The sequence below is a fragment of the Pinus tabuliformis genome, chromosome 9 (genome assembly GCF_031772625.1).
Source record: "Pinus tabuliformis cultivar Carrire ecotype Pingquan chromosome 9, CPIR1, whole genome shotgun sequence".
Classification (NCBI taxonomy): Eukaryota; Viridiplantae; Streptophyta; class Pinopsida; order Pinales; family Pinaceae; genus Pinus; species Pinus tabuliformis.
The window spans coordinates 1,660,696,278-1,660,711,189 of record NC_142307.1 but is presented as its reverse complement, the minus strand read 5'-3'; positions in this window follow the sequence as shown (position 1 = coordinate 1,660,711,189).

The following is a 14,912-nucleotide window of genomic DNA, read 5'->3' as shown; positions in this document are numbered from 1 at the left end:
CCCAACATATTCTTGTAAAATAATCTCACGAAAAAATAGTACACCTTTGGTGCATGTAATTAGCAAGAATATCTAGGTACTAAATAACATTGGAAACTTTTCTTGCATGCTCATTTCGATGTCCATATTGGTTATTCAAAGGCATGGGACTATGCAAGTCTGTCCACTTTGTGTCAGCTGTAGTTAACGTAAGAAACAAAGTACATGAACCAAACTGGGTGATCATTTCAGTCATCTCATACAAACACTTTGTCCAATATGCCCTTGTACCCCTAAGCGATGAACCAAAATGCATTAATTTTTCAACAAATTTATTTCTTGGCAAATCACAAAGTTCTTGCCACAATTGTTCAATAGTAGAAGGTGCATTTTCATGTAAACCATTCTTCAAAAAAATTCTTCTATTCCCTGAATATGATGCGGCATAATTATCTTCAAAACAAATTACCGAAATCTAGGGTGGCTTCCAAATATTTGGTCATAATATCTCAACAGGTGCGAACCATATTCATGCATTTCAATTTTACAAATACATGGATGCAACCAATCGAAATCACGAGTCAGGAACAAAGTCGGGAATTCCATGTCAAACAACCCTTCCGTAGTGTATTGATTAATAGGATACGTACCAATATATGGTCATTCTAAAGTCTTTGCATTTGTTGCTTCTGAATTTTCAAAAAATATTCTTATTCGATCAACCTCCTTGAAATAATTAGGTAAGCATGAAAAAATGACAATGGATGGGACCACAAGGAATTACCACCCTCTCTTTCAATTTCCTTCCCAACCCCACTTTTTTCATCTAATTTTCTATCAAGATGTTGTAGCATGCTTGACACATCAGTAGGAATTTCAGGGAGAGCTACAACTGAATCCATATCAATTTCAACATCCATGTAATATTTATCTATTTGAACTTTGTAAAGCAATGTATACATCACACATTTTCTCTTCACACTAAATTCATAATATCTCGATTCAACATCACGTCTTCTCACATTAATATAATGAAGTAGTTGAACAATACTAGGAAGTTTCTTTGCAATCATGGAAATATCTTGCAGAAAAAATATTTTATGACCACTATATTTATATTGACCACCATGAACATGTGACACTTGAAGTATTGGATTCTCCCTTGCTGTAAGAATTTCTTCAACTTGTGACAGAACTCTTAGAACTTCAGGTTGCTCACGTGAATCCATGTTGTTAAATGGAGAAAAATGATGTGAGCCTTTCTCCCCTTTGCACCTTTTATGTATGGGTCCTTCATTCCATTTTAGAACTTGTATACCTAGATAGCTTTCATTACACACTTGGCACATTCTCATAATGGACAAGTCATCAACCCTCAAACAAAATTTTCTATGTGCTTCAAGCATGTCATTGCTAAAAAAAAACAACGCCCTTCATTCCCCCCACCAAAAGGCATTCAAACCTGTCAATGATCAGAAACAACCGGGGTCCTTGCAGCATGGGCAATGTCATTACTTCCCATCGAATGATGAAAATCCACTCCCTTTACTTCATTAAAAACATGTTCATTCTGTAAACATAAATGTATAGAACATTATGTAAAAATGAAGAATATTAACAATGAAAACACAAGTTGTTGAAATAACCAACCGTTTTGTAGTGTTGTTTTAATCAATCCTAATTGACTGAGACTCCAACATTTAATTGTCAACCCAAGGTAGGTCTGGTTGTTTCAATGGAGTTTGCATTGTCTGTATTGATACACTACAACCAAGAACGAGAAAATGGAGAAATCAATAAAAGATGGCATTGAACCAAATTTCTAAATCAAATCATTCATGTAGACATAAAAAGACTCCAGAGAATTGAGTCACACTTTGCAACTATCAAGGTAAGGGCATGCCACACAATGACTAGTATCTACTCTAGTTGGTTACTACCATTCTGTTGATTAACTCAATGTAATAGCATAATATAAATTGGAATAACAACAAATGTAATTCACAATTTGTACAACACCAACAAGAAACCATATAACAATTAGAAAAACTAGAATGTACACTAACTCTACAACTGCAGTCCCTGCTAAAGAGGAGGGCACTTGCTCCTCAGCAGGGTGCAGGAATAACACAGAAGTAATTAACGAATCAGCTGAAGAGCAGTAACAACATCATTGTAATGATTAAGATTAAAAATAATTCAGAGTTACAGAAGTAGAGTAACAATACTCTTTTATATGCCATGTCCTTGTAACTGGAAAATTGAGTTCCTTTATAGTTATTACATACCCGAAATTAGAAATAGATCAGTCATGATAATATCATGATTCTCATGCTAATAAAAAATTAAAGTAGTTACAACCTATTTCTAAATACAGATATACATTAGTTAGGATTGCAACTGCTTGGGTCTGTTGCTTCCAAAATAAATAATTCCTACTGCTGACAACTGTTATGTGGAATAGTACCCACATTTTCCAACAACAGTGCAACAACATCCTATGGGTGAATAGTGGTTTGGGATGCTATGAAAATAGTTGACGACAACACCCTTTGTGTAACAACGAACCTTTATATCAGCGCGTAGTGTAACAACATCCTGTAACAGCATCTAATGTGTAACAACAACCTGTAACAGTAGCTTGTAACAACATCCAATGTGTAACAACAACCTGTAACAACATACAGGGTGTAACATCGAACTATTCTACCCTTCTCTATAGTTAATTAGTGCCGCACTCCATAACCTTGTTCTTGCAAGAAACACCTGAAAAAGGAGAAGATATTTCTAAAATACATCTTCAATTCTACCCCAGTTAGCCACAGAAAGGAATAAGGCATTGTATTGTTCAGTAAAATATGAAAAAATAACATGACGGTAGAATAGGTTATAAAAGTGAGAAAAATGGGAATTAATCATGTAAAGTTCATAGGTCTGGAGGATAAAAGGTTCAAAACTGGGGAAAGAAGGTGCAGAAAATAGGTAAAAAGCAGCACCCGACACATTTCAAAATATATACCATATACATTTAAGTGGTTGTTGTATTCTCCAACCAAAAGTTAAGGAACCGACATAGATTTCACTTCTTGGCAATATGGTTGCCATCAGATATTGAAATTAAACATATTATTAAACAACATAAAATAATGATTGAACACAACAAACCAAATTCTTTATTTAAATATTGAAAACGCAAGAAAGTAGAGAAAGAACCTGTGCAATCCTCAAAGGAGAAGTTTGCAAACTTTACCTATTGTGAATAACATTAGTAGCAGAGTTACATGGAGCAACAATAGACCCAACATCCACGAAAAATTGTCACAAATTGTCAACCATCCTAGCAAGCATACTACTATCAGCAAACAAATCAAATGCAAGTTCTTGTTCAAGGGCTTCGTGTCAACCACCTTACATTATAGAAATTCCCCCATCATTTCGAGACTTCCCACAATTCCCACATATTTTAATGTTGTCTTTGTAAAGACAATCCACCAAAACAACACAAAAATGAGCAAAACGTCAGAGACATCAACAAAAAATTTGCAGCAAAATATGCGGTTAACTGAATATGTCAAAATATTCTTTCTGCAAAAAGGCACTAAAGCTTCCATACACACCCACTTCAGGGGAACCAGACTATCCATTTCTTGCTGTTTGAGAACCCAACCCATGAGCTTCAAATATGGCAGACAAATCTTGCTACACCACGACTAAACAAGATAAAACAGGAAAATATATTACCAAAAAATTGAGGCGAGGATAAATAATAGGAGAAAAAAATGCTCAACAACAAATGTTTTCTATCAACATGAATAAATAAGTTAAACTAACAAAGGTTGACTACCTATATTGCATTAGTAGAGGCAATACAAAAAGATTCAAGCAAACTGACAAAGTTGACCAAGTAGCTTCTATTAGGAACACCACAACAAACATTGCTAGTATATTGATCCACATTGTCTATAATGCGAGGAACCATATCGCTATCAACAAACAAACCGAAGGCCACAAATTTTGCATTTGCAAGAGACATCTCTTCTCGCAACAATTTATTTCCTTGACTTTGTCCAGAAGACACTTCATTGATTGTTGATTTTCGGCTCTCTTACAAAACATGAAGGTGGAGAAAGAAGTCAAATTAAAAAAAACAATATAAAGAGAAACAATTTGGTGCAATCAACATGAATTTAAAAAACATTAAAAAAAAATATCATTCCAAGCACAATCATGATATTACGATACTCACAAATGTCAACCCCAACATGTCCATGGTTTGTTGAAGCTTTTTTCCTTTGCTGATAAAAAACCCTTCTACAACCATTTATAGCATCCTTTTTCTGCCGACACCTCTCCCTTTGATATTCATTTTTTCTCTCACAGGAGGAAGGGGAGTGAACTCTTTCACCTGCATGCTTTCTCGTTTCTTTGCTCAACATTTCTACCACCATTTCAAACTATTTTTTCTTACTTTATTTTTTATAACCCCAACGACAATAAAGAAACCATATTCACAACACAATGAACCCCAAATACTTAAATAAAATAAATCTATAAATGAAACAAACACTTCATAAACAGAAGAAAAAAAACGGCCAAAATACCCAAAAAAATACAAAAAAGAAACGATATATCAAAATATTGGGAAAAAAGAATAGCAATCTTTCCTTTCCAAATAACTATAGCCAAGAAATGTATTTTTCCAGCAACGACTTTGAGACGAATATTCTAGATCATGACAAACATCATAGAAAGGAATATTTATATGCGAAAAAAAATTCAATCTTCACATAAATATGCACTTAATGAAACATCATAATTGAAAAAAAATATATTTCAAATTCAAATTTAAAATTATTGGACAAAGTCTACATTTCAAACAACATGTCATAACAAACATCTCCAACGCTCAAACACTATATGACACCCACATTTATTGGTGGTGTGCCTACAATAGAATCAACATTAGGAGGAAGCGAGAATAAATTTCCATTTTCGATGCATTCATTGAAATGGTCCATAGTAGGAACTTGGGACCCTGATTTTTCCAACATCAAGACACCACCAGCAAGAACTTCTGTGAAAATCCCACTCATCATATCATAGAGCTTAAATTGCACTTGCATCGAACCAAAACGAAGCACTTTTTCCTACACAACACAAAAAGGAATGTATGCCAGGCATTTATTATTTATATCCACAGACATCTCCTCAAGCAATGTCCAACTGAGCTCCCATTCATCTTCAAAATATTGAATAGTTCGTTCATTTGAAGGTTGGCTAATTTCAAAATTATCAATTTCTTCAAGTGACCAAATAGATGTAGCACCATTATTCACAAAAAAAGAAGATGGTTCCTGTGGTGCCCTATTTCCATACACTGTATGTCTGAAATATGCACAAATGTAAAACCTTGGTTCTTCCTTTGTAGGGTTCCATCCAATATATAGTGTACGCATACATAGGATAATCATCATAATCTTTGTCCAAATACAACCAATAAAATTTTCCTTTATAAAAGATAGCCTCCTTCGGTGATGGGACACCACCATAAGGAAGTATTGTTCTCCGCCAAACCATGTCATCACTGCTAGAGACTAGGTAATGTGGATGTGTCTCACAAGACACTTCTTTCAAAACAACCCAAACATATTTTTGAGGTCTAGATTTTTGAAAAACAAACAAGAATCCATGCTTGCCAAGATGAAGAAAATAAATCTTTCTAAACATTTTTGTAAAAGGGTTGACAAGAAAGAATCCTTTTAAATCCAAATAATTAGGAGGTGAATTGAATAGAATCATCAATCGAATAGTGATTTCAATTTGAAATCCATATTCAACAAAAGGGAAAAGCATGGAAGATGTTACTCCCTTATCACTAAGGTAAGACCCAACGAAACAACCAAGGCCTCTATGAACTGCTAAAGAAATAAAACCAAACTCTTTGACAACAGGATGATTGCAACCAGTAGGAAACATTGGATCTTCCAACAAAAAACACCATTATTTGCAATCCAGGTTAAATATCATGAACATGGACAAAGGAAGGCAATGAACAAAAAGTGCAATAACTTCAAATGGTACAAACTCCCAAATAGTTGCATCCATGGTTACACAAAGAGGTTTGATGAAGGAAAAGAAGATGCCACAAGTTTTCTGGCACAACAAAACAAAAAGGATGTAAAAAAAAAACACACATAGTATTGAACATTGAACTATGTAAAAAAAATGCATGAACACTTTGGAAAAGATGACATATAGAAAACCTGCAATTTAGCCACTGTCCTATAGAAACCAAACACATCATAACTTCTTTCAATAACAAAAAATTCTCCATCCACAAATAGTGACCTAACTTGAATTGTAAATTTCGCTATAAAATAAAAGGAAAAATATGTTATTGGTATGGAAATGTTTAAAATCGATGATATTGAAATGAATAAGAACAATACGATGAAATACAAAAGTTATTGTTGATGGAAAATGTTTAAAATAGACATAATCTCATTGAAAATATGATAAATTAGCATTTTCCTTCACTATTAATTAATTAGCAAAAAAATGTCTATTATTTATCTCACTACTTTTTAATATAGAAATCATTTTCTTTGAAAACAATTTTGTGAGAGAAAGTTTAATTATCGAAACGAATTTATTTTTTTATTTTTTGTTCGTATCATAATAGAGCATGCAAGCAATTATTTAACTCAACTAAACAAACACTTTTATGCATGATACACATGGAAATATTTAAACATGATAGACATGGGTGATATTTAAAAATGAGATACATGGAAATAACCTAATTTTTTTGACTCATTTTAATTTAGAGAAAATGTTTCTTTTTATATAATTTTTTAAATAAAATTTGTTTTAGAAGTGAACAAATTTTATTCAATACTATATTTTTTTATTATAAATAATAAAAAGTAAAAATGTAAAAGAATGTAGTTCTAGAAAACATGTAACCCATGTTTACTTTTTTTTAATAATCTTTATAGCAAGTCATTTCAAATATATAACAATTAGAAAATGAACATTTTGAAGGTCAAAATTACAATTTAAATATGGTTTTTAATTTTGTTTTTTAAAGACATTTAGAAAAATTAAATTGTAATTTTGACTTTCAAAATTTTCATTTTGATATCTTTATCTTTAATTGATAGTGTTCTTTAAAATAAAAAAACGAAACAAAATGCAGTTATAAAACTTTCTTTTAAACAAATACCTTTTTTTAATTAAAAATACCTATTTTAAATTGGAAATTAACATCACTGCGTACCAATACAAGTAATAATAATAAAAAACATTTCTGATTACAAACTTGTTCTTATCATGTTTGCGCTACATTTATCAATGTTTGAGTTATGATACAATATTACATTTATCTGTGTTTTAATAAATGGAACCTACCGGTGTGAAATGGCTATAATCAAACCTAAATGTTTTATGTTATTCGACCTTATAATTAATATATAATACATCAAACACCAAAATTTGTCTTTTGGTATCGTGTGACCTGTTTAAATTACCGGGTTCTATATGACCTAAGCCTTATGAAGGTTCTGGATCCTCCCCCATACGTTGGCCACATGGTGCAACCTCCTCCTTGGGATCAACATTCTATCAACGGCTACAACCAGCCTTGCGATCAACCACCGATCAACGATAGTGGAGGTTTTGGGCTCTATCGATGGCGGAGGAGGCTTCGAGCAGGGTAGAGAGTAACCACTCTCTCCTCACGCATAACCGAGACCCTCATTCTGCCCTTCCACAATTTGTATCGCTTCTCTCTGCAACACCGCCGAGGGTGAAAGTTTTTATTGTGGGTTTCAAACTGGAAATTACTTCCACCATATGCTGGCCTCTTGTACTTATCCAGGTGTGCATCCATGCATTTCCTCCAACCACGGTTTTATGGTAAGATTTGAAAAATGCTTTTTCTCTTTCCCTTTACTCATCTACTATTTTGGTGCTAGAATATATTATCGCCTCACACTGGTTACTTGTGTAGGATAGGAGAGTAATGGACCTGATTGGGAAGAAATCCTCTGGGACCTTAATCGACCTTAGCTTGTCGAAGCTACCCACTTCACCTTGGTTTATATTAAAGTTGGAATGAAGCTCTTAGGTGTTTGTTTTCTCGGTTCTAAATAATTTAATGAGGGGAAGCTCCTCTCCTTGACTATTTATGGAGTTTATGCCCCCTTTTTAGCTACAATTCTTGTTTCGTCCGAGGAGAAAACACATGCAATCCATCCTTCCGGAGTAGCCAGTCATGATCAGGGTTTGTTCTGGATTTCTTTCCAACTTACAGGTGTGATTTCTGTCACTGGTTTTTGACGTCAGGGATGGTATTACTGCTTCAACTTGAAAGGCACATATTATATTCGCTGTTAACACTTGGATATGGTCTTTTCTATAGTCAAGCTCTAGGGTTCGAATATGTAGCTTCTGTAATTTTTATGACAGTGTTTTGTCTATATCAAGGGTTTCATGTAACGTTAAATTGTTGAGAAATTTCTCCTTTAGTTTCTGTTTGAAAAATGATTTTTGTCTATAGCTACAACCTCCACGTGTACTGTCTTTTAGACTCAATTTTGTTTTCTGTTAACGACAATGGTTTTGAGAGCCTCGGCTCCGAGTGTATGTTTCTCTTTCACTGGTTTCAATTCATAGTTCCAAATCATATTTATGTTTTTATATAGATTAGTTCCAAATTTATGATTTGAGCTCATGATTATATTTTTAAATACAAATGTATGTTGGCCTTAAATATTTTCTTTTCGTTAACAACTTTATTGTTGATTTGATTATAGGTTACCTATCTTGCCTAACTCGGTCATAAGTATAAGAGCAGGACTGCTTGGGGTAGCCATTTCTCGACTCCGTGAGATCTAACCTGACACTCTTCATTGGCAGTCTTCCCACGGTCGATCTGTCTTCTGGGTTGATAGTTTGTTCTGTTTCAAGTTAATGGTTTGTTCCTGTGTAAACTAACAACATTGATTCCTTTTCTTATTCTGCTATTTAATTCATTTACAAATAATTTACATAAATTCGTTGCTTCAACTGTACTAGAAATTTTATGAATCCCCTTTTCTACAACGTTGTTTTCAGATAAATCACCTAGCGTGAGCAAAAAGGTTTGAAACGAGATAATGGACCGTAACGACTGTTGTTTCATAATTTTTTATTTTATTTTTAGATTATGGTTAATTCTTCATTCAACTAATCTTCCGCTTCTCTGTCATTACAGAAGCAGCAAAAAATGTTTTAAGTTAACTTTAGCATGTAATTGGTTGGAAAACCGTTGCTCTAGTCCATTTCGTTTATTTATGGAATAGTTTTTACATTGCATTAAAATAGAGACCTACTATTGCAGGGTTAAATAATTGTGGCGGGTGAAATTAATAGTCAGCCTTCCCTTGAGGCGTAATCTAGCTGGTTCCAACAAGCTGGAGAGCAGCGTGGCCTCCAGAGACTTAAACTCATGCGAGCTGGGAAAGTGGATCGGTTGGCGGATTCGCATTTATGCACTTCGCGGATGGACGCAACATTCCCTCAGTTATAATCATGCTGCTCCATAGCTATTTTACCATGCCTTGTGCTCAGTTGCTCGGCAACAGAACCTGGTTTGCGGAGGGTGTTGGTGATGGACTGATTCTGGTTCACTGCAGCGAGCATTGTGTTGTTGTCTGCAAGCTCTGTGGTCGTGTGCAAGTTCTGTTGTATTGTGTTGTCGTTTGCAAGTTATGTTGGGCATCCCTCTCGCCTCCTCTCGCCTCAACCGACTCTGTCCATAATCCATTTGGGTTCTATGTCCTGTTGTCATCATGGTTTGTTCGGGCAAGAGGCATCGTTCACGGGCGTCGTGACAGCAGTTTGCATCCCCCAGCGTCATGCTATGGAAACTGCGCCGGAACCCTTCAATCCCTCCGATGTCCATGAAGCTGGGCCATCTTTAAGCTCTGGTCATAAGCCTATCCCGAACAGTGCCTTTCAAACCACGCACTTTAAATTTCAAAGTGATTTCCGTAGGCCCCTTATTACTGCTCACATCACCATTATTTTTTCGGAAGTTCAAAGTGATTTCCGTAGGCCCCTTATTACTGCTCACATCACCATTATTTTTTCGGAAGAGGAAAATCAGGTTTCCCCTTTGGTCTGCATAGCCCCTTATCCTTCCCAAACCAGTGAGCATTCCACGGATAAAGACAGCTTGGAGAATTGGAAAAATGAAAAGTTTGAACAGGAGGAATTTCTCAAAAATCTTCCTCCCCTTGAAGATACAGGACCTGCTGCTCATGAAGGGACTCATGGTGAAGCAAGTCATGCCATGGCAATCCATGGCAGCGAGTTGGGCGGCAATGAAGGTCTGGTGATGTAGGTCTGGGTGAGAAGAAGAACCATGGCACGACAAAGGAGAATTAGCGCCACCTAGGACTGCCTTCTTTTTTTTTGTTTCGACTAATGTTTCAGGTTCATGGTCAAGGTTCAGTGCTAATGTCCTACTGTTTTTGGCTTGGGATTTGGTTACACATTATGTGTTGGTTTGCAATGATTTTGTGTTTTTGTGGTGGCTCAGTTCTCCTTCTCTGCAAAACATGTCTCTCTTTATCTCTTTTATGTGGTTTCTTGATCTTTGTAATTGGATTCCCAGCTTACGTTTGTAAAGGGGCAGTTCTGTTCTCTTGAGCGCTTCCAATCATTGATACTATGTAAAAATATTTTGCTTTACCGTTAATAAAATTTAGTATTTGCAGAGAAAAAAAAATATTCAATATTTAATAAAACATAATATTCAATTTTTGTTTGCATGTTTGTGCGCTTATCAGATTTTGAAGAATTTGATTGTAGACTTTTATCCATACTAAACTATGAGTCTTGGACATGAAAAGTCAATTAAAAATTTTGATTATGGATAAAATTCCGGAATCAAATTCTTCAAAATATTCAATCTATTAATCTTTAATTAGAGTTATGTATCCATGCGCGGTCTAGACAGTAATTTTCATGAAGGCTATTATGACAAACTGGGAAAGACCGGACCTAGCCTCTGGTTTCTCCGGTAGGCGAGCTCTAAACTTCCCCACTGCCCACACTATTCCACTAAAAGTTTGGCCAAGTTCTCCTAATTCGCTTATGTGCCTCTAACAATTGCCTATTTTCTCATGATGATAAACCATTATTTACAGAAAATTGTCCATACTCGCAGTAGCGTATTCAACAGTTACGCATACTTTGTTTCTCGACTCTTTAAAAAAGAATTCATCAATCTTATGTGTTTAAAAAAAATATTTATATATAAATGATCACTAAAGACGGTATTAAAAGACCTGCAAGAATAATTTTTTTTCCTTCCCAATATATACTGCAAAAGGTATTTTTTGAAAGCAAAGGAAGGGTTGCTAACACTTTTAGCCCGCCGAAGTCCAGAATCTCTGGAACTCAACCTGACGAGGAATCTCCGACCCGACGAGAAATTTCTAGCAATCTCAGAATTCGACCCGACCAGCAACCTTTGGCAACACTAGCAATCTCCAACAATAGCCAACCACATAGAAAAGCTGCGTAGGAGATTATGATATTATGATAAACCACACGAAAGGAACATGAAGAAAGATGATGTTCTCGAACACCTCTTGCCAATATAATTTCGTCGTACCTCAATCGTTTTAGTTTCAACTTCCCTTCCTCCACCTACAATAATGAAATCCAGCCATCTCCGAACTCAACATACCCAACACATTCCTGCAAACAACACTTAGTTTTCTTCTTTTATAAAAAAGAAAAATAAATTTTAGTAACATCGTCTATTCAAATATTTCAATTTTGAATGCACATTTTTTTATATGCTCACTTCCATAATCGAATTTTAAATGTTAACATGGTATATTTAAAATGTTGATTCTTTAATTCTAAAATTTCAATGTTGAACCTATATTCAGATCCTTAATGTTTATATCTGTAATATTAGATTTAACATGTTTAATTTTAAATGGTTTTTTTTTTAATTTTTATGCTCCAACTTTAGCTTTCTATGTTTATAAGCTTGCTATATTTATCTTTAAATTCATATGTTAATATTTTGTATGATTAAATTTTAAAAGCTTAAATTTTAATTTTAATTTACATCTTATTTTATCTTTTTGAATATAAATTCAAATTTCTATTTCTATTGTAATATAAAGATGGTATGCAAGATGATATACCTAGCTGATGAAGAAAGAGCAGGAAGTGTAATTCTATAGGAAGGGTTTTAAAGGTGAAGTATAGGAAGGGTTTTAAAGGTGAAGTTCATTGTTGTAGAAGATGTCTATTATGCCTTATAAAGTAAGGAACATAGGCTAGTGGTTTATGGTCCAACCCATTTGTTGCTTTTAATAGGAAATTTAATGCACGTGGTCTTAGTTTTCATCCTTCGTTGTTTCTTTCCATCCTCGTATTTTGCATAAAGTCATTTTGCCTTGCCATTCTTTCCAACAACTTTCCCTTACATGATTTGGATTGATAATAACGATTAAAGTATGTAATGTCTTCACTATGTGATATTAATTTCTCATCGGTGGCCTTTTAATCTTTGCATTTACTTCCATCATTAGTGCCTTCATACCATAGTTACACTAGCACTGCTCCCAGGCATTTTTGGGGAGCTTCACTGTAACCAATTTTTGATGTTTTGGGAGCTTCACTGCAATGAATAAGTGCAAACGTAAGTGTCAATGGATGGAAATGTGTGAAGGGAAGGGTATGCCACTGGGTTTAGATTTGGATATGGGTCTGGAAAAAAGTGATACAACCTGTTTATGGAAAACCCTTATATCCAAATGAAGATGATGTGTCTTGCCAATCCTGATCTTTGTCATTGGAAAGCTATTCATTCTCCTCATATACACAGATGGTGAATGGATATAAAAGAAATTAGGAAGATTGTTGGCCACTGACAAAATCATCATTATCACCCAAGCTAAATAAAGATGGAATACTAAAGAAAAAAATAGTTGAAATTATGAAATATAAATATTATTAAAAAATAATTTTTAATTTAATTCTCATATTTATTTAAGTATAAAATATATATTAACTTGGAAATTTATACCCGGATGCGGGTGCTAATCAAGCCATTAATGGCGATTAGACAAACGGGCAGTGGGAGGACTAGCCACATGGCCACCTGCATCTTCACGCATGCCAACTTGAAGGGCATTCATGGCACCTTGCAGGTGCTATTAAATGGGTGCTCTAGTCGAGACTTCACCATCATGCTCATAGCAATGGCCTCCACAGACCATAACATTGTTCCTCCTCCCTTGCTCCACTGCACTTGCCCTCGTCAGGTCGTGGAGCCTTGGCTCACGCACAGTAACGGGAAACTGCTACTGGCTCCTCAGCTGTATAGAACTTGGAAACGGGTTTCACTTCTCCCCCACTAGGCTCTGCAATCTCACTCACGCTCAGAATTCCTTCACTCACTCTCTACTCAGGCATTCCACCAATCTCCTCGCTAATAACATTGCTTTGAATCCTGCCATGGCTCGCATCTGCCACCGAATGCACAGCAGGAGAGGGGACACTCATGGAGGGGGCATCCGTCTTCCTGCAATGCCCAGCCGAGACTCTATCTCCCCCTCCTCTTATCCTGACATCCCAAATCCTTATTGCTTCTTCTCTCATCGGTATCCTAATCCCTGCAGTGGTAGGGGACGAGCTCAGCTCCAAGGTGCAAGAAGGAGAAGTGCCACTATCCATACAACCAATTTTCCCCTTCCCCCTCACCCTGATCCTCACACAATGCATTTACGATTCCACAACACCTTGCATAGATCTGTTATCACCGCCACCATCACCATCACTTTCTCTGAGGAGAACGACCCGCCGAAAGCTTTGCCAAAGAACAATGGTGAGCAACAAAGGAACGCACAAAGAAACAGAAGCAATCGCATCCCAGGGAAGCAACGGCTAGATGAAGATGTTGCTACCCCGCATGGAAACGAGTTGGTTGGCAGTCAATAGGCTGCTGAAGGAAGAATTGGCAACACGCAGGCTTCCAGAAAGCAGACCAGGAGACACGTCCAGCTCGCATGTAGCTGGAGGCATCTCCGCAGGCACTCATCCAGCTCAAGGAAGTGGCAAGTCAACAGAGGAGGAGGATTGATACCAATACGCGTGTCTGATCGAGGAAGAACCTGCCCCAGACAATATCTAAAATCGACACTTGGCAGCCACGTGTCACCATTATGCCAATTGGGTGTTTTTTCTGTTGACTGGACAATTTCGTTTATGTTTTTGTTCTATCCAAACTTTCCTGGTTATGTTTATGCAATGTTTGATATGTTTTTTTATCAAAACTGATAACCCTTCTATGGTTTTTTGCTTTCATGGATTAGTTTCCTCATTGTTGCGGTAGTCAAGGTTAGACAGTGATATTTTTTGATGAATGACGTTCAACACTACTAAGGCTCGAGCCTCACTGTAATTATATTTTGTTTTGTATTAATAGAATAGATTTACTTAGAAAAAAACTTGGAAAATTATAATTTTATTATACAAACACTTTTTAAAATAATATTGGATTTAAACTTTATTTTTTTAATTTTTTTTAATTACTACTAATATATATTTTATTTTTTCTTTTATAATTTATGATCTTTCTATGGTAATATTCACGATTTCTCTATGGTAATAGAGAAACAATCTGAGGCATGTGCATCTGCGGTCTAGCTTGTTGATATCAGGTGCACACATTCCTGATATTTTCCTAATACATATCTGCTCATATATTTTAAAGTATTAATAATTCACCATAATTACCAAACATTACCAAAGGTAGACCTAGCACAGTTACTCTACAAAGCTTATATGAGTATATAGAGTCTTTAGAGGAACATAGAGAAGAAAGAGAAGTCAAGCTACAAACAGAGTTAGCAGCCATG